Below are 15,837 nucleotides of genomic sequence, written 5' to 3'. Positions count from 1 at the left end.
CTACGTTGTGGGTATGAAGAGGATAACTTTGCATGATATCGGAGAGCTAAAATATAAAAGTAGGTGCTGTTATCATAAATTTAGAATATATTACTAAATATTATAAATAGCGAGTGTGGAATAATGGTGGATCGGTGTGCGGAATTGTCCTAGGCAATTGTTAACAAGACCGGTAGTCGTCATTGCAATTTCATATGAGGGAGAGGCATAAGCTAACATACTTTCTCTACTTGGATCATATGCACTTATGATTGGAACTCTAGCAAGCATCCGCAACTACTAAAGATCATTAAGCTAAAACCCAACCATAGCATTAAAGCATCAAGTCCTCTTTATTCCCATACGCAACAACCCCCTTACTCGGGTTTGTGTTTCAGTCACTCACCAACCCACTATAAGCGAATCATGAACGTATTGCAACACCCTATAGCGGGAGTCCCTCATGCTTGCGCGACACGGAGGGCACCATAGGACAGCACCAAAATAAAACATACAACTCGTAGCAATCTAGATCATCAATCAACCCAAAGACAAAGGATATCTACTCAAAACATCATAGGATAGCAACACATCATTGGATCATAATATGTGGCATAAAGCACCATGTTCAAGTAGGGATTACAGCGGGGTGCGGGAGAGTGGACCGCGTAAAAGAGATGAGGATGGTGATGATGATGGTGATGTTGATGAAGACGATCACCGCGACGATGATTCCCCTCCCGATGGCACTCCAATGCCACCAAGAGAGAGGAGGAGAGTTTCTCCCCCTTGTGCTTCCTCCTCCATGGCCTCCCCCTGGATGGGGAAAGGTTCTCCCTCTGGTCCTTGGCCTTCATGGCAATGATGGCCTCTCCGGGATACTCCTCCATGGCCACCAGTGATGATGGCCCCCTCCGACAGGGTGCCAGAGAGGGCCTAGATTGATTTCTCGTGGCTACAGAGGCTTGCAGCGGCGGAACTTCCGATCTAGGTTTCTTTCTGGAAGTTTGGGTATATATGAGAGGTGTTGGCATCGAGAACAAGTCAGGGGGTCTCCGGGCTGTCCACGAGGCAGGGAGGCGCGCCCAGGGGGTGGGCGCGCCCCCACCCTCGTGGGCAGCCCGGGACTCTTCCGGCCCAACTCTTTGACTCCTTGGCCTTCTTCTGGTCCAAAAATAAGCTCCGTCAAGTTTCAGGTCAATTGGACTCCGTTTGGTTTTCCTTTTCTGCGATATTCTAAAACAAGGAGAAAACAGAAACTGGCACTGGGCTCTAGGTTAATAGGTTAGTCCCAAAACTCATATAAAATAGCATATAAATGCATATAAAACATCCAAGGTTGATAATATAATAGCATGAAGACTTCATAAATTATAGATACGTTGGAGACGTATCAAGCATCAATAATAAATACCATGCAATAACATAACGATAAAACTACCATGCAAGTATTTAATCAACTGGATGCAAAGAAACATGCATAACGGCGGTACTCGGACCAGACGATAGTCATGCACCGAAGACCATCACCAACATGTACTACTACCAAACATTGCCAATATTAAAGTAATACTAGCATGAAGAACATAATAACAGAGTGCAAGAAAACATAACATGAGCGTAAACACCGATCCATAAGCATAACCGAAATACCGACAGCGGTAGCAAAACGAACAGGCAGTTATTAAAGATTCAAGTTGAAAACCAATGCTTCTGCATGGCTATCATGCAAATGGTGGTTGTGGCTTGCCTGGGGATGAAGAAGGCTCCGGGGAGAAGTGCGGTGAAGCCGCGGAAAGATTCGCCGGAAAGGGTTCTCTCTCGGAGGGGGCTGATTAGGGGCAAGGGCAAAATGGTCATTTTCAGAATGCTTATACATGGTGAAAATGATACCAAAAGTTTGGGCTCGAAGATACGAAGACGTGGGCGTTGGATTCACCTCAATCAGAGTTACGGTTGCGGAGTTACGAGGTGTTGAACACCAGGGACCAATCTGTGAATAAAACTTCAACAAACAAGTCCCTGGAGGCAAAAACTGAAAGCGCCTTCGGCTGAGTACGTTTTCTGAAAAGGAAAACGTATTTTCTGCTGAAGTTAAAGAAATACGCTTTCCAGAAGGGAAATCGAATTTTTGTTTATAAGAAGTGAGAATACGCTTTGGAGAAACGGAAACGTATTCCTGGGAATACGCTTCCACTTACGTGACTAAGCAGAGGCGGGGTCGGCTCGCGTGACGCTGACGTGCGGGTCCCACGGGGCGGGGCCCGTCACTTATCCATGCTGGCAGGCGGGGTCAACGCGGGCCGGCTCCTGTGTGACTGACTGGTGGGGCCTGCTCACCTCTCTCTCTCTCCTCCCTTCTCTTCTTCCTTCTCCATCCCGACGGTGCGCCGAGGCAGGGCGAGGCCGACCGGTCCGGCGAGGCTCCCGGGCGGCTCCGGCCATCTCAGACGACGGCGAGGGCATCGGAGGACTCTGCAGGAGGTGCCGCGCCCGTCCAGGTGCAGTACCAGCACAGGGGAGGAGCAGGATGGCGGAGGCTCAAGGAGACAAAGGACCCGGCGGCGGGGCCGATCTTTGAGGGCGGTGGCCTGAGGCATTCCGGCGAGAAGAAGAGAGGCCGGGGAGGGTCGCCGGAGTGAGCGGCTTCGGGTGGTGGTGGCTACGAGGAGAGGGAGGGCTCGGCTAGCTCCAATTTAGGAGGAGGAGGCCGGCGGCCATGGCGGCGATGTCGAGCCCAGAGAGCTTCTCGAGCTCGGGCTAGAGGTGGGGGAGGGGGAGAGGAGTGCGGTGGATGCGCTGGAGTGCTCGGGGTGGCCTTCATATAGCCGAGCGGCAAGGGGGTGAGGTGGCACGCGCGCGGCTACGTGTCGACGCTCCGGTGACGGGCACACGCGGCCAAAGGCGACGAGGGAGGGAACGGACGACTGGCAGAGCTCACGGAGACGAGGCAAAGCTCAGGGACAAGAGAAGGAAGAGGACATGGCCGCGGAAGACGACGCGGTCATGGGTGAGAATGGTGCGGCGACTGTGACGGCTCACCGGGGAAGAAGACGGAGGGGGCAAGGGCTTCAGAGGGACGGCGACTGCTCGGGGAAGGCTCCGGACATAGCTATGCGACGGGGGGACAAGCGCGCAGTGATACGTCTCCAACGTATCTATAATTTTTGATTGTTCCATGCTATATTGTATTCTGTTTTGGATGTTTAATGGGCTTTATTATACACTTTTATATTATTTTTGGGACTAACATATTAACCGGAGGCCCAGCCCAAATTGCTGTTTTTTGCCTATTTTAGTGTTTCGCAGAAAAAAATCAAACGGAGTCCAAACGGAATGAAATCTTCGGAACGTGATTTTCGGAACAAACGTGATCCAGAGGACTTGGAGTCCACGTCAAGAAATCAACGAGGAGAGCACGAGGCAGGGGGCGCGCCTCCCCCCAGGCGCGCCCTCCACCCTCGTGGGGCCCACGTTGCTCCACCGACGTACTTCTTCCTCCTATATATACCTACGTATCCCCAAACCATCAGAGGCATCCATGAAAACCTAATTCCACCACCGTAACCTTCTGTACCCGTGAGATCCCATTTTGGGGCCTTTTCCGGCGTCCTGCCGGAGGGGGCATTGATCACTGAGGGCTTCTACATCAACACCATAGCCTCTCCGATGATGTGTGAGTAGTTTACCTCGGACCTTCGGGTCCATAGTTATTAGCTAGATGGCTTGTTCTCTCTCTTTGGATCTCAATACAACGTTCTCCACGATTCTCGTGGAGATCTATTCGATGTAATCTTCTTTTGCGGTGTGTTTGTCGGGACCGATGAATTGTGGGTTTATGATCAAGTTTATCTATGAACAATATTTGAATCTTCTCTGAATTCTTTTATGTATGATTGGTTATCTTTGCAAGTCTCTTCGAATTATCAGTTTGGTTTGGCCTACTAGATTGATCTTTCTTGCAATGGGAGAAGTGCTTAGCTTTGGGTTCAATCTTGCGGTGTCCTTTCCCAGTGACAGCAGGGGCAGCAAGGCACGTATTGTATTGTTGCCATTGAGGATAACAAGATGGGGTTTATATCATATTGCATGTGTTTATCCCTCTACATCATGTCATCTTGCTTAAAGCATTACTCTGTTCTTATGAACTTAATACTCTAGATGCATGCTGGACAGCGGTTGATGTGTGGAGTAATAGTAGTAGATGCAGGCAGGAGTCGCTCTACTTGTCACGGACGTGATGCCTATATACATGATCATACCTAGATATTCTCATAACTATGCTCAATTCTATCAATTGCTCGACAGTAATTTGTTCACCCACCGTAATACTTATGCTCTTGAGAGAAGCCACTAGTGAAACCTATGACCCCCGGGTCTATATTCCATCATATTAATCTTCCAACACTTAGCTATTTCTATTGCCTTTTATTTTACTTTGCACCTTTATTTCTCTTTATCATAAAAATACAAAAAATATTCTCTTATCATATCTATCAGATCTCACTCTCGTAAGTGACCGTGAAGGGATTGACAACCCCTTTATTGCTTTGGTTGCGAGGTTCTTATTTGCTTGTGTAGGTGCGAGGGACTTGAGCGTGGTCTCCTACTGGATTGATACCTTGGTTCTCAAAAACTGAGGGAAATACTTACGCTACTTTACTGCATCACCCTTCCCTCTTCAAGGGAAAACCCAACGCAGTGCTCAAGAGGTTGCACGTAGTGAGGGAGAAGAAGACAGAGGCGCTAGAGCGCGAGAGACGCCATGCCAAAACGGTGGTCACCACTTTGACCGGCAAGGAGAAGATGCAAAGAGCTGTCGTGAGATGTCTAGAGACAAGTCCCTGCATAGTAGAGGCCGAGGGAGGTGATGGATCACGCAGAAGTGCCAAGGAGAAGAGTGTGGCATCGTCTGAAGTTTGCTGTATTAGTTTTGGATGAGCACTGGTGATCCACAGGAACTTGATTGGGTCAAATGGTGATGTCTGGTGTGTTTAGATAGGGAAAGACTACGATCCTGGAAAGTTTGAGGATAATTGGACCAAGATAAATCATAGCTGCTTCACAACTGCATATTTGGTCCAGAATCAAGATCATGATGGTGCACTCAAATGGAGAAGCCACTTGAGCTGAAATTTGGCAAGGCAGGGTTATTTGGCCATATGAAGATGCTGCAAAAGGTTTCATACCGATTGGATAAACCAAAATGGTACTTCCTTCACAAACATTTCCACTGACCAGAAACTTGCAAAAATTCTAGAGGAAAATTGGCTAAAAGGAATATGCCCAAATTTTGTGGAGATAGGTTATATGAATAAGAGAAGGCCTAGGAAAATTTACAGCCATAATGGAGCAAGATAAAATATACTTGCTTCACTAGCTGAAAATTTGGGTAGAAACAAAGATTTGAAGCTGTGCTCACAGGGATGCAGATCATGAGCTCAAATCTTGTGGAGAGCTTTTATTTGATGATATGAAGTCCCATGAAAAAAATCAACTCAATTGGATTAACCTAGCTAGTACTTCCTTCACAACCAATTCCCTTAGACTAGAACTTTGAAAAATTGCTCAGGAATATTTACTAGGCAAATTAAGTTGAACTTTCTCATGAGGCAATTATTTGGACATGAAAAGATGTCCAAGAAGTTTGGGGTCAATTGGGCAAAGATAAATGGCACTTGCTTCACAATCTGCCATTCAGGACAGAATATGAAAAGAATTATTTGAGCATGATGATAAACATGGAAAATGAAATATTTTGCCACATTTGAGGAAGATATGACCCAAACAATTTATGAGAATTATTTGGGAATTTTAGGAGTGATGGAAATATAGGTTGCTTCACAACCTAGGGCAAATTGAGTTATTCCTTTAATAGAAAAGGAATATCCCCAATAAAAAAGAAGATTGGGATTTGGGCTAGGATAAAATGGCAAGGTCTAGGGAAGGATTTGGGTATGACAAGCCACTCTGGAAATAAAGAAGAGGGCATCTTCTTCAGTTTCCAGACCACAAAGCCACGGAAAAAGAAAACTCAAGCAAAAACTCAGAAAACAAAAGAAAAAGAAAGGGCCAAAAATCAGGCTGTGACAAACCTTCCCCCCCTTAAAGAAATCTCATCCTCGAGATTTGGTTGCTCAGGGAACAAGTATGAATATACCGCCTTCAAGAAACCGTTTCCAACTCGGGTATCCTTTTTCCTTTATTGATTGTTCCCATCAAATTCTTCATCCGACTTGCCTGACTGGTTCTTGGGTGGTTTGCTTCACTGTATCCACATTCTGACGGATCTTACCTCACATGTTCTGTTCATATCTGTTGACTTATCTGAGATTACCATGACTGAAATATATGTCTGTCTCACAAATCCGAGGGTGAATTCCAATTGCTGTCAGTACAAAAAAAAAGACAAATCCGTGACATTTTGGGCCGAACGAATTTTTTTTCTGTCATACTTATGACACTTCTATGACGATAATTGTGAAAAAACACGATATCATCATAGATGTGGTGGAGTCCTACTTCTATGACAAAAAATCATGACAGAAAATTGGCTTTTCGTCCTGGGCGGGCTGGAGACGCGGCTGCATGACATTCTTTGGGTCGTCCATGACGGAAAAAACCGTGGTAGAAGCGAGGGCGAGGAAAATATCGGGGTATTCCTAGTTAGGGTGGGTGGTCGGGGCCGAGCGATGCGCGTTTCTCTCGTACACGCACGCGCGTGGGTGCGAGGCGTTGGGCTCTGACTGAACCCGAGCGAGGCGTTGGGCTCTAACTGAACCCGAGCGATTGCACTGCAGGCTACGCGTTACTGAACCCGAGCGATCAATCGATGGCTATTAACTGAACCCGATCGAGCAATTCCTTCGCTACTACTGCTAACTGAAGCCGATCGATGCTGCCTCTGGATGAATAGTGAGCGTTGCTGGGGGGTTTGGATGAACAGTTCCCGGTGGGGGTGGATGAACAGGACCCCGCGGCGTTGCCTCTGGATGAACAGTGAGCGTTGCTGGGGGGTTTGGATGAACAGTTCCCGGTGGGGGTGGATGAACAGGACCCCGATCGTTCGAGCCGGTTGGGGCTGGATGAACAGGACCCCGTGGAGGGCAGGATGAACAGGACCACCCCGTGGAGAGCAGGATGAACAGTAGACGGTGGAGGGCAGGATGAACAGTAGCCCGTGGAGGGGTGGTTGAACAGGAGCCCGTGGAGAGGGCTGGTTGAACAGTAGCCGATGGAGTAGCGTGCGGTGGAGGCTGGATGAACAGGAGCCCATGGATGAGCAGTCGCAGGTGGAGGCTGAAGGAGGTCGACGGTGGATGAACAGTAGCCCGTGGAGGCTGGAGGGGGTCGACGGTGGAGATGAACAGTATCCCGTGGAGTCCCATTTTGCGGTACGCCACAACCCTCCCGATGAACAGGACCCCCGTTTCGACCGTAGTGCTCCAACACAAGTCCGTTTCCTCCGTTTTGCGGTACGCCACACCCCTCCCGATCAACAGGACCCCCGTTTCGACCGTAGGAGGTCCATTTCCTCCGTTTTGCGGTATGCCAGACCCCTCCCGATGAACAGGATCCTGTTTCGAACGTGGCCGGTCGAACACAAGGCCGTTTCCTCCGTTCTGCGGTATGCCAGGCCTCGTTTCCATCGGCTGTTCCGTCCAAGCCCTCCCGATGAACACGACGACGCATTCCGTTCCGACCCAGCCGGTTGGCTCCCCATGAACACGACGACAACGCTATTTCCCCGTTCCGACCTAGCCATGTACACGAGCCCTGGCCGTACGTATGCGCGAGTAGGCATTCAAGACCCTGCACGTATGTACGTACGTGGCCGTATTTTCTTTTTTGCACAATGGCTGTTGTACGTACGTGTACATGCTACGTGCGCGCCTCTACTAGGACACGTGCGTGCCTCTACATCGACCAGTATGTACGTACACGCTCGCGACCAGAATGACAACGCTACGTACGCTTCGACCAGGTGGGTGCCGATTGTCAGGCACTTCCTTGCGTGCGAAGATGTAGCTGGTGGGTCCCAGCAGTCAGGGGGGCGAATCGTTTTTTTGCCTGGACGCACTTCCTTGCGTGCGAAGATGTAGTTGGTAGGTCCCAGCTGTCAGGGGGAAACATTTTTTTTCGCAAAATACAGTTGCCCGTCCGGTGGGTCCCTGCTGTCAGGTGGAGGAATAATTATTTTGCGCGTAATAAGGAGGCACTTGCTTGCTGCGGCCGTGGACCCAGGTGTCAGCCTCTCCACGTACAGCCCACGTCCGGTGGAAGCCGTTCCTTGACCACGTTGACCACGCCGCGCCGAGAGCACCAGGGCGGTGGACGACGGCGAGGCCTAGGAAGGGGACGACGCGGAGCCGGGGAAGACGCGGCAGTGGAAGCCCGCGCGGAGAGGAGTACGAGGGTTCACCGGTTCGGCTGCGGTGTGAGGCTGCCGTCGCCGCAGGGCCTGGCCAGTGGTGGTAATAGTAGGGGGCGGTGAGGCCTCCGTGGCAGCACAGCCGGCCACGGGAGGCAGGAGCATGCGGCACGACCGGCGCTGCTTTGGGCGGCTGGAGCAACAAGACCAGAGGTTGAAGAAGCACTACGGCCGTTGGATGGACATCGTACGGTCACTGGAGCTAGAATCGTGCATATTGACTAAGATGACAAAGCCCTCCGTCCCCGTCAACTTAGTAGGCCCACAAGTCAGCCTGCCACTATACTGGGTCCCAGCTAGCAGGGGGAGTATTCATTTTTTGTGCGTAATAAGGACGCACTTCCTTGCGTGCGAAGATATAGCTGGTGGGTCCGAGCTGTCAGCGGCGGTAACGTTTTTTTCGCGAAATACAGAGGCCCTTTCGGTGGGTCCCAGATGTCAGGTGGAGGAATCATTATTTTGCGCGTAATAAGGAGGCATTTCCTTGCGTGCGGCCGTGGACCCAGCTGTCAGCCTCTCCACGTACAGTCCACTTCAGATGCATGTCGGTCGTTGACCACGTTGACCAGGCCGCGCCGAGAGCACCAGGGCGGTGGACGACGGCGAGGCCTAGGAAGGGAACGACACGGAGACAGGGAAGACTCAGCAGTTGTTTCCCACGCGTAGGGGAGTACGACTGTACGAGGGTTTACTAGTTCGTCTGCCGTCGCTGGAGAATAACAGCAGGTGTGGTTGAGTAGAGGGATGGCTAGGCCAGCGATGGGAGTACAGTGGGGCGGTGAGGCCTGCGCCGCAGCACAGCCGGCCGCGGGGAGGAGGGAGCAGGCAGTCCCGCCGGCGCTTGTTTGAGCGGCTGGAGCAGGAAGAGCAGAGATTGAAGAAGCACGACGGCCGTTGGATGGACATCCAACAGTCACTGCTTGTGCGTCAACCTTTATTTTAGGAAAGCCTCAAATCTGTGGAAAACAGCATACAACCCATCTGCCATTATTTCTAATAATTTAGAGCCCATTTGCTAATTCTTAAGGTTTTTTTTGGAGCCCATATTCTTTTTCTTAGCATTACAGCCCATATTGTGGCCACGGTTAAAAACTTATACGAAATTTTGCATATTTCGGTGTGGTCCGAACTGTTTTCAATCCCAAAATTTCGAGCCACATTCGAACTGATTTTAAAAATAAATGTATATCAATATAAAATCCAACAAATTGTCCACGCATAAAAATTAATGCAATTTAAAATCTCGAAATGAAAAAAAAGAATTTGAAACTAATTGCCGGTTTGATGTGTTTTAAAAATGTACAACCCATTTCTCATTACTGATAGGCCATTTTCTCGTCTAGCCGAATGAAGCTCTCCTCGTCTTGAAAGATTTGCAGCCCAACAGGCCTGACAAAGCGACTTACTTGGCAAATCACAAAAAAACTGGGCTAGCCATTTTCAGAAAGAAAAAAATACTGGGCTGGTCTGTGGTAAACATAAAAGAGAAGGCTGTCTAGACAGGCCAGCGTGCCCCGCACAGCCTAGTTGACACCCTGCTTCCGTCTCAAAAACAAATTAGATAAATGCCACTCCAATTATGGCGATTCATAAAAATGCCACTGCAATTTCCAAACTTTGAAAAATGCCACTGCAATTTTTGCAAACTTTGGAAAACGCCAATGCAATTTGCAAACTTTGAAAAACGCCACTCCAGACTTCGAAAAATGCCACTGGAAATGGCATGAAATGGCATTTTTCAAGTTTGGAAATTGTAGTGGCACTTCTCGGAAACACCAGATTTGGAGTGGCATTTATCAAATTAACCCAAAACAAAAATAACTGGGCGAGCTGATGGGTCCCTGGTGTCAGCCGCTCATTGTGCAATTCTCTCATTTATTGACTACATTGACAATGGCATGGGACCCAGATGACAGAAATCTATTAGGAGGGGCCATTTTTTTATTGGCTTGAAATAAGGAGGCACTTGCTTGCGTACTGCCATGACCTTGGCGGGTCCCTGCTGTCATCCTCTCCACGTACAATCATCTCCTGATTGTGTACACGTCAACTTGGTAGGCCCACAAGTCAGCCTCTAAACCCGTGGAGGACAAATACAACCCATTTAAAAAAATAATAGCCCAGTCCATACGTTCAAACGGAAAGTTCAACATTCAGAGCAAAGTAACAGGTGTGATCCACATATAGAGTACTGAACTTCCACGTTGACAACCATCATAGCCAAGTTAACTATCTACTCCCACTAATACTCTAGTAGCGTACAAGTACTAACTAGACGATGCCGGCCGCCATCTGCGGTACACGCTAAACGCCGGCACCGGCGTCCTCCGCCTCGCCTCGGACTTGTCAGAGGTGCGATAGGGCGTGTTGCTCGCGCGCGTTGGCCCTTTCCATGCCGGCGTGGTCCACCGAAGCTTCGGCTTCTAAGCTGGAAACCCACTTGACGAGCTGGTAGTAAAAATCGGCGTCGCGAACGCATGCGTGCCCGACAGCCTCTAGGGCTATTTGCCGGGCTCCGGCCTCCACGTAGTCGGCCCAGTTGCTGGCGCTCTGCTCATGACTCAGAGGTCGGTGCACTGCTGCTCCATGTCCCGCTGGCGGCGCAAATCGGTGATACGCTGCTGCTCCGCCAAGCGGTCGCGCTCCAACAACTCCTGCTCCTCCGCCAGGCGGTCGCGCTCCAACAACTCCTCGATCTCCGCATTGCCATCTAAAGACCGATAGAATGCCTCCTCCCTCCATCTGCCTTCCGGTGAAAAAACCGAACACTAGTTCCGGCGGTGACCGCCTCCGGTGTCGCCTATCGCGGACGGGCGAGGGCATGGCGGACGTGGCGAGAGCGAGGATAAGTGGCGAGCGACGTCGAGCCGGTGGGGGCTTATGAGGATAGGGCGAGTTGGGTGATGGTGCCACCGGAGAAGCCCGGGAAACATTAATTATAGGTGGAAGGTAGGCGAACTAGCGTGTCGCGGGAAACGCGACGGTCATCGCGGTCATCGGAATTCAATGCATAAGCAGGCATGGCTTAGCGCGCCAGGTTGCCGTGGAAAACTAGAAAAACTGAAATTATGACTGTCCCTTCAGTGGTGCGTCCTGTCCGTGCTGGGTCGCACGCCGGCATGATGGTCAAACGAGTGCACTCGAATCATCTAGATGAGGTACTCCCTCCTTGTCAAAAATGATTCCACCACTCATCATCTACCTTGGTTGGTTAGATTTTTGAATTAAGCCCTGCAAACCGGAAAGGAGGTAGTACGTGCGTGATCCGCTATTTTTTCGTGTAGGATCGAGTAGGTCGTTTTTTGAATTGAGCCCTGCAAACCGGAAAGGAGGTAGTACGTGCGTGATCCACTATTTATCCGTGTAGGATCGAGTAGGTCGGATAGTGTACGTGTAGGATCGAGTAGGTCGGATGGTGTACGTGTACGATCGCATTAGCTGATGAACGTTCGCTGGGAGATAAGGCACTTGCGAACGTTTTTGCCGGCAGTTTCTTCAGATTCGCATGGCATTTTCTTCAGATCAGCTTGTCAGTTTCTTCAGAGGTAGGCATTTTTATTCAAAAAACTACCACTTCGGATCTTGCGTCGGAACTAAAACTGCCAGGAGCGCATTAGCAGGCTAGCTAGTGATCGATCAGTAACTTGTAAACACTGAGCGAATAGAAATAAGGAACTGTTAGTAACTTGTAAACACTGAGAACACAGAAATAAGGATCATGCTGTGCACAGCAGTAAGAGCCGATCCGTTCGAAATGTTCACACGAGACTCACAGGCCTGGCATTGTAATATGTTCACATTAGTAGCCCAAATTCAAAACCAACTAGTACGATTCCCTACATAAGATCAACATGTTACTGCATCTCAATGATTCACAGATCATATATAAATATGTAGCTCCAAAAGCAAAGATCTAGAAAAAACATCTGTTCTTCCTACTAACATGGATGCTTCTCTTGGCCAACATTCAGTACAGACTGAAAGACAAATTTGTTTGTGAAGTCTACAATTCCTCTTGCAAACGTAAGTGGTTTCACCAACAGCTGGAACCATGAGAATGAACCACACATGATGGAGGAACATCCGCTGCAATATGATTTGGTCTTCTCTCGATCACACAATGAGATTATTTTCGGAATACAAACTTTAACTAAGGCAAAATGATGCCCATTGTATAATAACACCAAAGCAATGAAGCACCTAGTGTTGGCCAATAAATAGTACATTACTACTTTTCTGCAGTCCATGAAGTGACTATCCAATCTTTCTGTGTCTATTTTCAAATGGCACTGCATGCAGTGACTATACTATTCTCTTGTGCAGTTCAACCAAAATTGCAGTCACTTTGTGTGTTTGCCAAATAGCAACGGGCAGACATCTTTGTCTGCACAAATATCAAGCAGCTAGTAAACATATACCCCACCTTGTATTTTCGATTTAAACATGTCTCTTCCGCTTAGCATCTGTCATGTTTTGCACTGGACAATTTGATACAGTCATGTTTTGCCCTGGACAATTTCATACTGAATTGATTTGCTGGTTCAGAGCAAAAATATAGCGCCTATTCTTCATCAGACCAAGGATATCCATGTTCGCAGTGATGGAAGAGGTGAAATTGATACAACCGAAATTGAGCATCCAATCATTGAATCATGTCCTGCACCTCCAATGTAGGTCCACCCTGCCAATAAATTCACATGCAAACCACTAGTATTACTATCTAATGACAGTACAAAAAGAGTAGCAAGATAGTAGCAAACCATGTACCTTCGTAATGAACAGCTCATAGTGCCACCAATTGGATATAAAGGTTTGGAAGAAAACATGCTCCTAATGTTGAACCAGTTGGACTTTTTGTGCAGTCCCACTAAAATCGAGCATCCCTGTTTGCATAGATATTGAAAGTGTGATTACTATAAAAGTGGCACTAGTTGAAGCATAGACTCACAAATATAAGCATTCCAATTTCTTAATGGGAAAAGGTAGCAAGACTGTTTCTAACCACCTGTTTGAAGGAATAAATAAGGCAACAGCGGCTGATGTCAGAAAGGCATATATAGTTCTATCTGAAAGAATGATCGATTCCTGACCTTTCCTCTTCTTTTAAGCATATTTTGTGCAGTTCAACTAAAATAAAATGCCATCACCGCCTTGACAATTCAGTAACACTGTACAAAAGGAAATGACTTAACATTACATCATGATGTCAGGTATGTAGTCGACAGGCATTAGAGACAAACATACAGACCTCCTCCGATAACATAATGAACATTAATTTTAACAAAGGTGTGACTAGCTTTACCGGGATAATTTGAGTGAACTCTACACCCTCTTTTCCTTAATATAAGACGTTTTCGTAGTTCAACAGGTAGTAGTTTTCTTGAGCACATATCTGGGAAAGCTTGCCACACTTTATATATGTCCATACGCTAATGCAATACCATTCGAATAGTACAAATATACACTAATCCAGTGGCTAGTGCAACAGTAGAGTAGTTATTTTATTACAAGGTATAGTACAATGGTTTTACTGAACAGATTTCCATAAGCTCTAGCACTAGAAGATTTCTATAAGAATTAACAATACAAAATGTAAAGGTAAGAAGTTTCAGCATTGGTATACTAGCTGTGCAAGAGCATTAAACCAAATACAAAAGTCTGAAGGTAACTAGCATTATTAAGTAATGACAGTATTAAAAAATTGCAAACCATGTACCTTGAAGGTAAATATCATTTCGAACTCGAGTGGACATGAAAAATTGCTAGCCCAATCTTGATAATCAATCAAACATAATTACTTGATTGAACGAATCAATACAATAGCCAAAGTAGGAGGTGCCCACTCTTGACCTTTCCTCTTGTCTTGATAATTTTTTGTGCAGTTTAACCAAAATAAAATGACATCAGCGCCTTGGCATTTTGGTGACACTGTACAGAAAAATTGAATTATCTCATGAAAGTGAGGTATGCAATCTATAAGCATTAACAGTGCAAAATCTGAAGGTGGTAACAAGTTTCATCGTTGGTATACTGGCTGTGCAACAACATTAGAATGCCTTAGCTGAAAAATCTTTAATACTCCACAATCAATAGCTAACCCTGAAATAATCCAGAGACATTAAATGGCATTGCTTAAATTTATAGGTGGCATTAGACTGAATGCGGCATTAGTTAAATGTGGCATCACTTTAGCAGTAGCATTGGTTGACTTTACCGCTGGCGTTATACTAATAGCAAAAAGTGGCAATAAGAGCATGGGAGACCCATTCGGACAGTGGGCGTGCCAGTACGATGTACCTCCACGGATGCATAGAGTGGTGAGGGAGGTATGGTTGCCCAGAGCAACAAATATCCAGGCAGCATATGTGGATTACATCCCATTTTTGTTCTCTTTAGCCACCTTTTTCCTATGTGAGGACAACAAATCGATCGACCTGGTCATTCTCTATTGCGTTGTCATGCCTTTCTACCCTTCTTCAACCAAGAGACACGAGACTCATTCCTTAGCTACTGATTTCCCCTTTTTAACCTAGATGCGGGTTCGATGCCTACTCTCTTGGACAATATAGTCTCCCTTCCTTTCCTTATTCAACCCAGACATGGATTAGTCTGCATGATGTAGGGTTTCCTTTAATAGTGCAAATTAAGGTTTTTGTCTGCATGACCAGCAGAGTAGAGGACAGGAAATTGGGAAAATGGTGGAGTGGAAAAAGATCCACATGCAGCGACAGTGGCGGAGCCAGCTCAAGTTTAGAGCCTGGGCAAGATCTAAGTGCTGCCAAATTAATTTGTTTTTGCCCAAACAAAATTCTATGCTCGTGGCAGATGGGGCAATAGAACAAGGGTATGGTTCGAAAAGAGGTAGCATACCTAAGGGTCGGCGGGAAGTGGCTTCGCTCATGGTCGTCGTCCTCCGCATGCACTACGACAGTGAGCTTGGGGACGGAGGCCATCCCGCGCGGGCGCTAGGTCTGAGAGGACGGCCTTATCGTCAGTGCATGACCTCGCTCGCCGACGGCGAGTGCATCAACACTACACGTCCTTTTCTTCCCCGGTGGATCTGTGACCACCGGTGAGGAGGGAGAGAGAGGCCGTCTTTTTTAGATCTGGAGAGAGGGTGATAGTGTGAGAAGCAAGTGAGCAGCCCTTAGCAAGAAAGCTCTGAAGCTCCAGCCTATATATCTTTTTTATACTACTAGTACTAGAGGTGGAGTAGTGGTAGAGTAGTTTATATTTTCTCTGCAAACAGTACCAGTTAGTCGTATTTCAAAACTAAACGGCACGCCATTAAAAATAAAGGTCGATAACTAATGCGGCACCTCGGGCCAACGCGGCCAGATCGCATTTTGCACGAGAAATTACACACCATGTTTCGTTGACATGTGGTCCCGTTCAAACATGTCACTGAGACGATGGAGAGTCCTTTT

General features: G+C 47.6%; 1 long non-coding RNA gene across 1 annotated transcript; it reads right to left on the bottom strand.

Moving 5' to 3' along the window:
* Positions 1–561: 561 nt before the first annotated feature.
* On the bottom strand, positions 562–3,080 carry LOC120963052 (uncharacterized). The gene is made up of 3 exons (XR_005754754.3): positions 2,181–3,080; positions 1,919–2,043; positions 562–1,810 (listed from the first exon to the last, which is right to left on the bottom strand). It is a non-coding gene; the product is annotated as an uncharacterized lncRNA (long non-coding RNA).
* Positions 3,081–15,837: the final 12,757 nt, after the last annotated feature.

Source organism: Aegilops tauschii, chromosome 4, assembly GCF_002575655.3.
Source record: "Aegilops tauschii subsp. strangulata cultivar AL8/78 chromosome 4, Aet v6.0, whole genome shotgun sequence".
In the NCBI taxonomy this organism is placed as follows: domain Eukaryota; kingdom Viridiplantae; phylum Streptophyta; class Magnoliopsida; order Poales; family Poaceae; genus Aegilops; species Aegilops tauschii.
The sequence above is the reverse complement of the archived record's forward strand: the minus strand, read 5'-3'. Positions and strand labels throughout refer to the sequence as shown.